Source organism: Antechinus flavipes, chromosome 6 (assembly GCF_016432865.1).
Source record: "Antechinus flavipes isolate AdamAnt ecotype Samford, QLD, Australia chromosome 6, AdamAnt_v2, whole genome shotgun sequence".
Classification (NCBI taxonomy): domain Eukaryota; kingdom Metazoa; phylum Chordata; class Mammalia; order Dasyuromorphia; family Dasyuridae; genus Antechinus; species Antechinus flavipes.
The window spans coordinates 100,822,254-100,837,158 of record NC_067403.1 but is presented as its reverse complement, the minus strand read 5'-3'; the positions used below and the strand labels follow the sequence as shown (position 1 = coordinate 100,837,158).

The window sequence follows — 14,905 nt, the reverse complement described above, 5'->3', positions numbered from 1 at the left end:
TAAATGGACATATTTTTTCTCTGAGCTAATATCTCCTTTAAGTAAATGATACGTAGAGACATCATGGCTGGGCAAGAGCGCTAGTCTTGGAGTTGGGAGGACTTGAGTTCAAAGTCCGCTGCTGAGAAATTCTAGCTGTGTATTATTTCTAAATCTCTGAACTGCCATAGTTCTCTTTAAGACTAAAATTACAGAAGAGTTTTAAATTTGATGACAAAATCCATGGGTGGAGCTTTCACACTAGAGTCCCCTGAGCTAAGAAAATCAAAGGTATGGGATCTCAATAGTGAAAACAAACAAATGTCTAAACAATGGGGCAGAAAATTGGGTCCTTAAGGTTTGATACCATACTTCTTGGTCAATATCATAGTCATAGATCAGATAGTTTGTCATAGATCAGAGGTCCTTCATCTTTTCTGAGTCATGAACCCCTTCTCAGATATATATAGTATATATGTATATATGTATTCTACACACACACACACACACATGATTTTAACGTAAAACATTGCATTGAAATAAAAATATAATTTCCTCACAAATTTATAGAACCCATGAAAACTATGCACAGACCACTTAGGGATCCATGAACTTCAGGTTTAAAACCCATGGCCTAGATTTAGGTATCTCTAAAACCCCAAACTTAAAAATATAGACAGAGTCCCCTTCCTTTGAGGATTGTGACACTATTGTTTATCATCCATTTGCATTCTGATTCAAGACAGTTTGGCGCCAAGATGAGAAAGGAAAAAAGCTGGCAAAGATGTTTTGGATGTTGGATGTTTCCATAAGGAACTGTCATATAAACAGCACTGTAAAAGCAGTAGTTAAAGTGATGCTACATAGAATGCAGTCCAAGAGAAGGATGGACTCAGAAAGTCACCTTGTTATCCATGTTGATTTTTCTACCATTAAGAAATCTACAAAAATCTCGTGTACAAACACTTTAGGAGATTAATGATGGACAGATTCAGAATCCTAGTCAATTGGTTTTGAGTTATTACTGCAGCTGCCTAAAACATACTTCACATTACTAATGCTGATCACATAAGCTCAAATAATAATAGACAAAAATAGTTTGACACATGAGAAACTATATTCTTTGGACTCATCATAACTAAGCTAAATTAGAACAATTGAAACACAGCTATTACCTTCTACACGAAACTGCATCATGCTCTGAAGAAGAGACCCTTTCTTACTCTATGAAGATATGCAGGGCTAATGAATGTACAAGTTTTCTGAGCGTCACTTTAGAAATGATTTCCCACTTTGGAATTATACAGGAAAAGTTACTAATCTCATAACTTTTGACCTAGCAATCCTACTACTGAAGCTATAACCAAATGAAGTCAGTCAAAAGTTCCATTTTTATGGAAGCAGTTCTTGGGGGCAGCAAAACAACTTAAAAACCACCTGGAAACAAAGTTGGTGCTCATTAGTTGGGAAATTGCTATATGAAGATTGGTATAATAATGTAATGGAATATTATTACATCATAAGAATATAAGGAATTCAGAAAATCATGAGAAGACTTGTGTAAACTAATATAGAACAAACCTTTCAGATCTAGGAGTGTAATGTATCCAATCATTATGTAATATAAAAGGGTCACCAAACTAATTAATTGTAATGACCAATTTTGGTCCAGGAAAACACATGACAAAACATACATTCTTTTTATGTAGGAGAACAGGGCAATTGGCCAGAGCTTTGGAATGTTGCCTATACTGAGATAAAACTGTGATAGACACCAATTTTGCTACAAGAGAGTATGTGTGTGAGAGGGCTATATCTGGAAAGTACTGTGGTATAAAAACAGAGACATCAATAAACTTTGAAAAGAATTCATTTCCATGGGACATGTTCTACTTTCACCTGATGGGCCATTTGGCAGATTCTGTCAACTATGATAGTAGTCAAATCAGGGGGCCATTACTCAATCTTCCAACACTGGAAAAAAAAACAGTCATAATTTTAGTTTTAAAACAAGTACAGTGAAAGGTGTTGACAGAAATACCAAATGCCTGGATTCCTCACTCACTCAGGAAGCACTCTTGCTTTGTTTAAAATTGTGCTGCCATGGTGATTCTAGTATATAAGGCAAAAAAAGACTAAAATAGGTACAGTAGGTAAGTTGCAACAACAAAAACAATCAACTGCTTCATAAAGCTGTATATAGGAATTTGGATGATATATTTTCCTATTGGGGAAAAACAAACAGTAAAAATAAATCTGAAGTTTTGTAATAATCAAAAGAGGATTCTAGAACTAAACTGACTTTGAAGAATAAGAATTCTATATGCTGGTAGACAGCTTGGATAATTATAAATTAGATCTCTGTGAAAATCCACAGGAGATTGAACTTGAAATCCAAGATTTGGCTTTTCATCTTGTGGAGGCTAGATCTTTTCCATTCATGCCATCCTCTCCTAGCTTCTCTCATATCTTGCTTTACCACTATCATAGCTCTTTATTCTTGTATGATCAAGTCTTCCCACTCTACTGATTCTTTCCTTCCTTGTTTGTAAAACATCCCTTCATTATGCCTTATTCTCTAACTCTCTCTTAGGTCTGCCCATTCTAGAGAATCTTCACAATTAATCTTGGGTCATTGCCTATGAATCTTTAAAATTTCTTAAAGAACAGTCTATACTGTACCATTTGTAATCTTGCTTTTATCCCTATGACTCTAATTAAGTAGCTTTCTCTGTCTTTTTTCTCAGTCCCCGTACTGCTAGATCTCCTTGCAGTACTTAATACTATTGACTACCTACTCTGTGATACTGTTCATTACCTTGGCTTTAGATACTTTTTATTTGCTTATATTTTTTTCTCCCCCATCTGTAGATTGCAAACTTCTTGAGGGCAGAGATCCTGATTCATGTCTGTCCTTGTATTTCCAAAGCCTAGTTGGTGGGAGGTGCATAATGAAAGTTTATTGTTGGTTGATACATTATAGTCCTGGTTTTTTTTCCCCCCTAATTCTCTAACTTCAACATTTCTTATCTAGATATAATCATTGCCCAAGTCTTGATCCTGGCTTAAGTAGTGAGGTATAGCAGCAAGAATGCTAACTGATACCTTGGGCATAATTTAAGCTCCCTAAATCTCATTTTCCTAATCTTCATAATGAGGAGAATAGACTGGTTCCTTCCATGTCTAAAGAATAATCTACATTTGCTATCTTTACTTCCTCAATAATTATTCTCTCAAAGCACTGAAAACTGTGTTCTAGTTCTAATCACATTGCTGAAATCTCTCTATCTTAGCTCTTAATTTCAATGTTCAGTGTCTTTACTCCCTGGCTTGCTGCAGTATTAAATACTGTCAACTACTCTCCTGCCTTAGCTTTGGTTATATTGCTTCCTTCTTGTTCTTATACACTTTTACAGACACATTTACAACAAAACACATTCATTGACTGAAAAATTAAAAAATCAATGAAATGTAAAGCCCAGCATTATGCTAATCCTTAGTGAAAAACTGAAGTGTAAGACGATAACCAGCTTTAGTGTAATGGAAATTATACTATTTAGAATCAGAAAACCTCAGCTGAAATCCAGTTTTGCTACCTCTTATATGAATCACTGGACAAGTAACCTTTCTGGATGTCAGTTTTCTTAAATGTAAAATTTTGTGTTTGATGCAGATGCTCTGTAAAGTCCCTTACAATTCGAAATTATCTGATCCATTTACATCCTCAAGAAGCTTGAAATCTATCAAAGGAGATAAGATAATACATATATAATTAGGTAATATTGCAAAGAATATATTTATATACATATACACATCACACACATAAATATCTTTATGAATTCAGAGAAGAGGGGAATGAACACAAATTAAGAAAAAAAGATAACATTCATACAAAATAGAGAGGCTATCCATTAAATGAATAGCCTGATCATCAATGACATTAAGAAACAAAAATAAAAGGTCTTAATATTTTCTCTTAGGGTAGTATAACTTTTTTCTACTATTGAAGATTTGATTTTTAAATGTGAAGCAATGACTAATAATAATGTCTAACTTCTTAGGGAAAACTCAATAAATAGGATTTACTCAATACATTGAAAATTGGATTAAATTCACATTAATGAAAAAAGTGAACTGCATTTCAATAACAACATCTTACTATGACAAGGAAATCTCACTTCAAAAAATATACTGTTTGGCTTTCTTACAGTGGGAAATATCCTATCTTTCTGATACAGTATAAGCCCCTTGAGGACAGAGATAGTTTTATTATTTTCTTTATGTGCCCAGAATCTAAGATCATTCCTGGCATGTAGAAAAATAAGATCTACTTGTTGATTGACTGGATAGACTTCACTACTCTGAAGGGACACTTTATCCCATCTCCGGAGTTTCAGGTGCAAAGAGAAAATCTGTCTAAGGAGTAAAGTAGAATTTTAGCTTTCAATTTGAATTTTCTAACTTTACTTGGCATTATATCACCAACAATACTTGAATAATCATATACCTTTTCTTGTGGATATACTTTTAACACTATAAATTGAAAAACAAATTCAAGCCAGTTATTAAAAGAAACTATGAAATTATGATTAGCCATTTCTTCTGGTTGACTCAGCTTCTTTGCAAATGACAGTGTCTCTCTCTGGAGGAAATCTTTTCCATCAAAAAACCAAAGGGGAAAAAAACATCCAAAAAATCCAAGCCAGTCTTTGCTTGTTCCAAAGTACATACCAGAGCTATATAAATTAATCATCTTAGGCATTGGCAGTAAAGTGAAGATACTTTAAGAAAGAAGACTCATAACCAACATTATCTAACCTTGCCACATTTTCAGTTTGTTTCCTTCCTTGTCATTCTTCAAAATCCTTCAGTAGGACAGGCTCACCTAACTGGAATGGTTTCCATACATAATTAAGGTTAACCCTAAACACGGAACTATTAAGGCAAAGGCAACATGGTTTTTACAACTTGGGGAGAAATTTCTGCCCTATTTAATCTCACTCTCTGATACAGATGTTCCTTCAATTTTTTAAAAATACATTTCCCTTTCCTTTTTTTGCTCACATCACAATTTCTTTATATCTACTAGGTAAATTCATGGAACGATGCCTTTTGGAGACTTCTTAGTCCTACAATTCTAATTTTCCCATAAGAAACAACTTGGAATATACCCGGTAGTGCCTCTTTTTTCATCCATGCTTTACAATTCTTTTCCCTTTGATTCCATCCAACAAAATAGCAAACATTTACTTAGCATCTTCTACATGTACATCACTGCAATATGTATATACCTTCTATGTGCACACACAAAATTAAAAAAAAAAAGCCAAATCAAAACAAAGAAACAAACAAACAAACAAAAAAAAACAATGCATGCCATTAAAAAACTCAAGTTCTTTGATAGCATCTTCTGGTGCAGATGCTTTCTCAACAAAGCTCTTTTAATTAGGTAAGTCATATGGAGTTCACTTCCAACCACATTTCATAATAGTGGTTTGAATCAGAACATTGAGTTGTATCTTGGTTTTGTTTCTGCTTATTCTGGGATAAGTCTCCCATATTTCTCTGTCTTTAATATGGGAGCCAGGTCACCATTCATAACATCATTAGAATAGAGACAATATAATATGCCTTGTGTGCTTCTGAAGACAGAAAATGTCATTGTTGAGAAAAAAGTCAAAATATCCTTAGCGTCTACTTTTTAAAATGGAAAATTTGCCCAATCTAATAATCAGTCAGACTATACAAGAATAGACATATGGAGACCCAGGAATGCTCATATAATACTCCTTAGTCTCCAAGGGATATGAACCCAAATCAGATAAAATCACAGATCTATGGAAGTACCAGAGTGTCTTGCACACAATATTTTCAAGTCAATTGTACATTGCACATGGATAAAACAGAAGGTGTGGTGAAACATGGTCATAAAACAAAAAAACTTTTGATGCCATTTAAATAGTATAATTTTCTATAAGTACATATATATGTAAACATATACACTCATGTATATACCCTGACATATATCATAATACCTGAAGATTATAAAAGAAGTTCAGAAGATGGTGGAAAAATTACCAAAGTAATTTTTTGTCAAACAGCACGGAACTTTGGTTTTGGAATCAGAGGATTGTGGTTCAAATGTCATGTCTCATACTTATTCACTTTATGATCTTGGTTAAGTCACAGCATCTAGGGGATTCAGATTCTTCATCTCTAAAATGAAGAGCTTGGACTAGAATCTAATCTGGGGTCCATGAACTTAAAATATTTTTGACAGCTATATTTCAACATAATTGGTTTCATTTGTTATCTTGTGTATTTTATTTATGCATTTGAAGCCATTATTCTGAGGAGTTGCTAGGTTTCATCAAATTATCAAATAGGTTCATGACACAATAAAAATTAAGAACTCTTTAAAGTCCCTATTAGTTTGAAATTTAGGAGCATATTAATAGTACTCTATAGAAATGGTGAGTTGAGTATGTAAGCAATGAATTCTTGGTACTCTCTACAAAATTTTCTTCTAATGATAATAATAAAATAGAGAATGATACTAGAGTCTCAAATGAGCTATTGAGAAAAATAAAATAATATAATCTTTCTCATAACTATAACTTTAGTTTTAAGAGGCTTATCAAGAAGGCCCTAAGTATTAACATCAATATATATATTCCGTTATGTATAAGTGGCATTAAAACTAAGCCTCTCTATTACAAAAATGAATACATACAAATAATATAATTAATGACTTCAGGGCTAGAACCAAGCATTAAGAGTAACAGTATATGGGATGTCTTTCATTTATTGAACCAATAAGAGATGTACCAGGAAAGACCTAATCATGCTGTCATTTCACAATTTACAACACTTGAACTAAAATACAGGCACAGCTACTATTTTGTATGGTAAATCAAGAATTTTGCAATTCTCAAGTTTAAATTATCACAAAAACCAAGACCATATTAGTCTTTCATCTTCTTTCTATGCTCCTTTTATCAACCTTTCCAATTTTAATATAAGGTTTAATATTAACTATTAAATGTGTTAAATACTAGCTCTTTTAAGTGGACAAATACACACAGTAGATGTATGGGTAACAATTTAGCTAGAATCAACAACTAGAAACAAGAAAGTCATTAGAAAAAGAAATAACACTAGCCTCCTCTTACATAATATTCAGAGTTTAACAACCAGGAGTCAGTTGGAACGGCTCTGACTGTCCAGTTATTATTACTTTATTATTTGTTTATGGCACAGTGCTCATAAAATCACACTAAGATCAATGATTTGCATCTCTGCTCTGAGGAGAAGGAGAAGAAAACTCAGATATGCTATCACATTCCTTATTTTTGAGGTTATAAAACAATCAGTTAAAAAAAAATACACCCAAACCTTTCACCACCAAATCAAAATCAAACTGCACCAGCCAAAGGGAGAAATTCTCTTTCTCCTTGGGACCCTACTTTCTTTCATTCTTTCTTGGTAAGTGCCAAAAAGAAAAGAAATGCTTGCTGTCATCATATTTTAAACTCCAAACACACCCCCAAACCAAAATCCTCATTAGATGATGTAAACTACCATCCTTGAACAATTAATTGGTCAATTTTCCCTTCTATTTAGTGGCTTATTCTTGAGTGGTTTGGATGGCAGTCAGAGCTACTTTCCTAAAGCAAGCTAGGAAAATTTCAATGATGCCAGACCACTTGGCTACTCCATCTCCTCATTGGAAAAGAAAAAAAAAAGCCAGTTACCAGTTACTCCATAGGCCTCTAGTCAAGTGTCTTTGGATCAGAGACATTATTACTTCTCTGGAGTAATCTGAAAAAGTACTCTCGATGTTAGTGTAATATTCTCCTCTCCTAAAGCCTACTCAGACAAACATTAAGTTTGACATTCTTATGAAATTATATATGAGGCTGAGGAAGAACTGGACCCTGGCAAAAATGCAATCCCACATAGTAACGTCTTGAAAAATGTGCTAGGATTTGGCTTGGTCTGATCTGCAACTAGCAAGAAATATGGACAAATGAAAAGAAACCCAATGTTACCTTTCTAAGAGTCCCATAACCTACTCCTCCCTTCTCTCAATCTCTGAACCCTGCAGAAGGGACACTTCTATAGCCCATATAAGGGGGGCAGGGACTACCCCCCTCTTATGGATAACTAGCTGGTCTCTCAAGGCAAGGCACTTCAGAAGAAGTGGGAAGAGGTTTCAGCCATCATTAATACAGAACTTAAAGGTCCCCAATCCACCCCATCATCTTACAAATTGGAAAAACTGAGCCCTATAGATTTGCCCAAAGTAAGGGGAATAGTACATGACAGAGCCAGAAATCTGAACTTAAGGCCTCTGACTCCAAATTCAGCATTTTCTCTAGAGTACTATGCTTAGTTTTTTTTTTTTTTTTTTTTGGGGGGGGGGCTTTCTCTCCATTTCTGCTCAAGCAGGGAATCCTGCTTGAGTGGCTGAGTGGGGTGAGAGTGCAGGGGTGTTGCTAATATCTCTGCTCCGGCCAGTACTGGCTCCAGGTTTCTCTAAGCACATCCTCATGCAGGAAGCATGCTGGAGAGTAAGTCCTTTCTAATCAGAATGACACCGCCAGGAAACTTTCAGGAAGACTCTCTCAGAAACAGGACTCCAGAAACAGCCCTATCGGGGCACTGCTCCATTTTTGGGGTTGTGTGGACACACACACACAGATACAGACACACACATGCACATGCACATGCACATGCACATGGATCTCTACTTTGGAGTAGTTAATTCAACCAACCTTTCCCCAGGGCGTCCCCAGAATAGTGCCAGAGGGACACCTTGGGCTTGACTGTTCCTCAAATTCCCAAAGTAACTTGCAAACTTTCCGAGTAGCACAGTCTCAGGTCTCAGAGAATAATATAAAAGGAAAGGGGTGGGGGTAGTAGGAAATCCCCTGGCTGAATAGATTAGGGAGCTAAAAACTCAAATCAATAATACGATTCTTCCTCCCCCCCAACTCACACAACAGGACCCAGCTTCCCCACTCCCAATCCCTTCCCCCAAGCAGCGGTAGCAAAGAGATGAGAAGCAGCAACAGTTATGAGAAGAGTCCTGGAAAGAAAAGATGCTGTTTTTTCTTGAGGAACCGGGACTAAGGTGGTCCATGCTTCCATCCAATCAAATGGGAGAAATAAGAGAAAAAAAGCAGAAAGAAGGTAGAGAAAAGAACTGAGAGAAAAAGAAGAGAAAAAGAGGAGAGAGGAGAAAAAAGAAAGGAGAAAGATGGAAAGAAAAAAAGAAAGAAAGAGAAGGAAAAAAGAGAAAAAGGAGGGAAGAAAGATGGAAAGACAGACAGATATGGATGAAGTTTACAAGTATCCTTGGGGGGAAAAAGTCCCATCCATTTTCCCAGTAGATCATCAGATTATTGTCTAGCCGGGTCGGCCTGCTTCCCACCACTTCCCGGGCAGCTCATCGCCCCTGAAAAAAGCGCAGAATTTGCAAAATCCCAAGGCACCGATTATAGCCGCTGAATAACAGAATTCCCCTCACCTTACCTTGCCAAATCCTTAGATCCTGGGACCACTCTAAACTTTTTCCCTTTTTTTTTTTTTTTTTTTTTTTTAAAGTTGGGTACCCATTGAGAACTGAGAGAGAAGGAGAGAGAAAAGGAGGGAGGAGAAAGAATGGAAGAAGGGGGGGAACGAACCACCCACCCAGGAGCAGCGGCGGCGGCGGCGGCGGCGGCAGCAGCAGCAGCGAGAGCGCTCCGGCCAAGCTGGCACTTTGGGGGACTGCAGCGGAGCCTCGCAGGTACTCAATAATATATACAGATTAGTCAAAGGAGAACACCAACTTCATGACTCAGTGATCCTTCTTTAAAAGCTACTGTCTCTCCGGGCCTTCAGAATAAAAGTCCTCCCTCCTCTGAGTGGTTGGAATCTCTCTCTCCCAGCTCCCAGCCAGGAGAAGAGGCGTTGCTTGTTCCCTTTTGCCTCCTCCTCCTTCTGAGAGCCGAGTGACCGTCAGGTTTGTGGAGGGTTTGCCCTGCCCCCTTTCTTCCACATTTCACTCTCTCTGCAGTCTTGCTCACCCCCACCCCACCAATCTCTCGAGCCACAGGACCTCTCTCTAGTCAGACGACAGTTAAATAAGTTTTCCAGAACTGCAATGATTTAAAAAAAAAAGTTAGGTTTTGAATCTGTCCCATTCCTTCTTGTTCAAACAGAGATCCTGGCTGCATAGCAGCGAACGCTTTTCGTCACCCCCCCCCCCTTTTTTTTTTCCAAGGGTCTTTTTTTGTCTGTTTCCATTACAGCCTGAAAAGAAATCAATGGTAAACCAGACAGGAGCTTTCTATTCAGGGGAAAAAAAACTGCTTAGGTTTATTTGAATTAATGCTAGCCCTGAAGCATGAGCAATTAAATATATTAGCTTTTTTTTTTGGGGGGGGGGAGGAAGGGAAAGGGAAAATAATCTTTAAGTTGATCGTGCTTTCAAGGGTGCACCAAAATATAAGTCTATGGTATATAATAAAGTTATATCAGGACGAGTCACCCAAACACAATAGGGAAATGTGAACTTTATTTCTTTAAAGGATAAAAAAAAAAAAAAATACTGTGTTAATCATATCACAGAATACCTGAATCCAGAATCCCTTGGGGTGAAGAGTGTGTCACATCTACCTTGCAACGCCTCAGGAATGTATTTTAGAATTCTATTCATTTATTTCTTTGGTCATAAACTATCTGGAGCCTAAGTCACCGACCTTAGTGAATCTCCCTGAGTTTTAGGAGGAAAGAAGCTCCTTTTCATTCATTGTCCCTTCATAGTATTTCCTCTAAGTCAAGTTAATATATAAATCCTAATCAGCTGGATCATTACCACCACTACTACAATAAGACCACACCGGTAAAACTTTTCAAATTGGCATTGAAATTAATATCAACCAAAGTTGAATAACCAAAGAAATATCTAGTTAGATAATCTTGCACATAAAGTGGATAATTACACCTAGCAACAGATGCTGGAGGATCTCTCACTTAGGAAAATAGCATACTGACCAACAGCTATCTAGCCACTGAAAGTGTTGGTATTTGGCAGCAAAGAAATCACATGGGTCATTCCAAGACAAACATTGGTTCCAGGAAGTCAGGAGACCCAGGACTGTCATTAACTCAATGTGTGATGTTGGGCAAATTACTTAATCTCTCTGGATCTCAGTTTCCTCACATGTAACATGAGTGGTTTGGGACAACTCTTGCGTCTTTCCTAGCTCAATGGTTCTTTGATTTTTCAATTTAGTAATGTAATGGGGGTTTGGTGCTTGCCTAGATCATATAAGATGTAGTCATCCAAGGGGAAAGATGCAAATCCAAATCTCCCTTGCATCAACCCATCTTACTTTAGGACCCAGTTTCTTAATCTGTGGGTCACAATTCCATATGGGTATCTCATAATTGAAAGGTGGGATTGGGAAATTATGATTTATTATCAGTAAATGTTTGATTTGTATACCTATTTTATATGCCCGCATACCCGAGTCACATAAAAATTTCTAGAGCCAAAAGGGGTCAGAAGTTTAAAAAGTTTAAGAAGACCTGCTTGAGGACACACAGAAAGAATAAAATAAATGACCTTTTTCTTAAGTAGGAATGTGCCTTTTGCAAGATGTTTCATTGATAATAAATGGCTTAAATATGCTAATAGAAAAGAAGATAAATCCATTAAATAATCTGCATTTCCATATAGCATCCCAAGAATAAAAAAATGATAGATGACAGATTTAGACATCAACTCATTGAAACATTCAAGAGACCTGTCCAAAATTAATTTCAAAATGATTTTAATAGAAATCAAAGAACTGAATAAATACAAGGGCATCTCATATTTGTACTTAGCTTGAACAAAGATTTTTTAAAAATAATTCTTCAAGCCAAGTTATAGATTTAATTCAGTACCAATCAAAACTTCAATTGATTATTTTATAGAATCAAGTGAAATTATAAAAAATAGAGAAGTAATACACATGAATACCAAGAAGAACTAAGAAAAACAAAAGTGGTTTTTCTATCTCTTAACAAAGAGGTAGATGATCATCATGTGTTATATATTTTAAAGGAGGGTATCATTACAAAATGATTATTATAAAACATATTAATTAAATATTTAAAAATATGGGGTAAATGGGGACTAGCATTAACAGCTCTCAAAATAGCAATGACTTCTGATGATGCAAAAAAATTAGTTCTTGTCTTCTTTCAGCCAAGTATCACAGATCTTAATCCATCTCTCCACCCATCTTTCCCTCCCTAGCAAGGAAAATAACTAAAAGGTAATTTTAGTTCAGATAGCTAGATGATACAGAAGATAGCACACTGGGACTGGAATCAGGAAGACCTGAGTTCAAATGTGGTCTCACGATTTCAGAAAGGCCTGGAGAGACTTAACATGAACTGATGCTGAATGAAATGAGCAGAGCCAGAAGATCATTATATACTTCAACAACAATACTATATGATGATCAATTCTGATGGACGTGGCCCTCTTCAGCAATGAGATGAACCAAATCAGTTCCAATGGAGCAGTAATGAACTGAACCAGCTACATCCAGTGAAAGAACTCTGGGAGATGACTAAGAACCATTACATTGAATTCCCAATCCCTATATTTTCACCTGCATTTTGGATTTCCTTCACAGGCTAATTGTACAATATGTCAGAGTCTGATTCTTTTTGTACAGCAAAATAACGATTTGGTCATGTATACTTATTGTGTATCTAATTTATATTTTAATATATTTAACATCTACTGGTCATCCTGTCATCTGAGGGAGGGGGTGGGGGAAAGGAGGGAGAAAATTGGAACGAAAGGTTCGGCTATTTTCAATGCGGTAAAATTACCCATACATATAACTTGTAAATAAAAAGCTATTAAAATTTAATTAATTAATTAATTAAAGATTTAAAAATTACAAACAAATGTGGTCTCAGCTGTGTGATATTGAGCAAGTCACTTAACCTTATCTATAAAATGAGTTGGATTAGGAAATGGCAAACCACTTCAGTATTATCAGGAAAACCCCAAACACAGTCATGAAGAGTCAGATATGACTGAAAAATGATTCGTTGTTGTTCAGTCATTTTTTTCAGTTGTGATAACAGCAATTTGAATTTGGCAATATGAAATTTGTTCATGTTGCCCAAAACTGGGCTTTTGCAAGTTACTTAACATGTCATACTCTAGGTCAAAAGTGGTAATACTGGTTTTACAAGTCTTCAGATAGATATACCATGCTATAATACTTTTGAAGGAATCTCAGAACCCATGCTATTGCTTGCCAAAAGAAAATGGTTTGCTCTAGGAATGAAGGCACTCACATGACCATGTGACTTTTAGAGAGCAAATTTTTGTGGTTTTTAGTTAGCAGGACTCAGATTCAGGAGTATTCAAAGAACTAATCTAACTCATTAATGAAAATTTTCATTCTATGAAACAAAAATTAAAAACACAAATTGGGGAAAATACATAATTTAGATATGGTCCTTCCCCTAGTGAACCTTATGGTATAGCAGGAAGGACACAGTAAGAATACTTTGTAATTGGTTGGTTGCTGTCCTTCATTCTCAAAAAAGACCAAAATGACATCTCCATCTTAGAGTCAAGTTATAGTGTGTCCGACTATGGCTGATCAGACCAATAGGAGCTTGGAGTGCTTTATCACAGGTTGGACACGAATAGTCCCTATGAACATTTGGAGTGACCTCTCTAACTTTGCACATCTTGTGCTTCTTCTGAGCTAATTCAATTCTGCTTTGTTCATAGAGCGCAGCACCTTCTCTGAGGAGGGGACACCATGCTGGGTGGTCCTGTGCCAGTGTCTCCCATGTCATACAATCAGTTCTAAAGTTAAGAGAAAACTTTAGAGTATCACTTTTTCTGAACACCTTGTGAATCCTTGCCATGTGTGACTTCTCCATAAAATAATCTTTTTAGCAGTCCTACATTTGGCATTTGAACAATATGGCCACCCCAACAGAATTGTGCTCTATTCAGTAAGAGAGGCTAGAATATAGCTTTCCAGGATAAAGACAATGAATTGCCTCCTTGGTTTACTTTTTGTTTGGGCTTAATTAATTTGTTTCTTGAAGAGGAGAGGATCTTAGGAATGTCTAATTCTACTTTTGATAGTAATCTGTAACCGACATAGTCCTAAAGAAAAGATTTAATCTTAGCTTGGAGGCAATTTGCCTAGATTTTGTTAGCTGAAAATGGTGACTGATTGTAGAGATGTCTTTAATTCACTTCAGGCTAACTCTTCAAGATTCCACTTGGGGTTTTCTTGGCAAAGATACTGTGGTTTGCCATTTCCTTCTCCAGCTCATTTTACAGATGAGGCAGAGTTAAATGACTTGTCCGGAATCATATAGTGCTGGAAGCTAGATTTGAACTCAAGTCATCCTGACTCCAGCTTGGTGCTTATATCACCTAACCTCTCCAAAAAGGGAGGGATAAGTTCTAGTCATTCTACCTTATTAGACTCGAGCTAAAAAGACTTGCTTGTGGCTCTGAACAATTAAGTCCAAAAGTTAGTTTTAGGAGAAGAGAATGGGAGAGGAGTGAAAACGTTAACATGTGACCATAGATTCATTTTGAGCTTTCTGAAAGCAGGGACAGTATTTTGTTTTGTTTTTGTCTAAAGATGTAAAGCATTTTTAATGTTTAGTACAAGGCCTGGCATATAACAGATGCTTAATAAATGTTTGTTGACTTAACAGACTGTCAGAAGGGAGCTCAGAGACAATCTAGTTCATCCTGTGCCCAAACATCCCTGCTACAACTTCCTTCACAAAATTGTCATCCTGCTTTTGCTTGAAGCTCTCAAGTAACAGGGACTACTTGCTGAGGCAGTCCATCTTCTACACCACAGCCTTTTAGATGCTTGAA

General features: G+C 36.3%; 1 protein-coding gene across 10 annotated transcripts in view; it reads right to left on the bottom strand.

The window, feature by feature from the left end:
- Window positions 1-14,905, bottom strand: part of PALLD (palladin, cytoskeletal associated protein) — a 485,836-nt gene that overhangs the window by 102,617 nt on the left and 368,314 nt on the right. The window contains exon 1 of one of the 10 annotated variants that reach the window (XM_051964169.1): window positions 9,676-10,254. The exons of 3 other annotated variants lie outside the window; for them this stretch is intronic. The gene's annotated coding sequence lies outside the window, so the exon portion shown is untranslated. Of the gene's footprint in view, window positions 1-8,756; window positions 8,930-9,511; window positions 10,255-14,905 lie in introns of those variants that run through there. 6 more of the 10 variants (XM_051964166.1, XM_051964168.1, XM_051964170.1 and 3 more) reach the window with 6 other exon arrangements.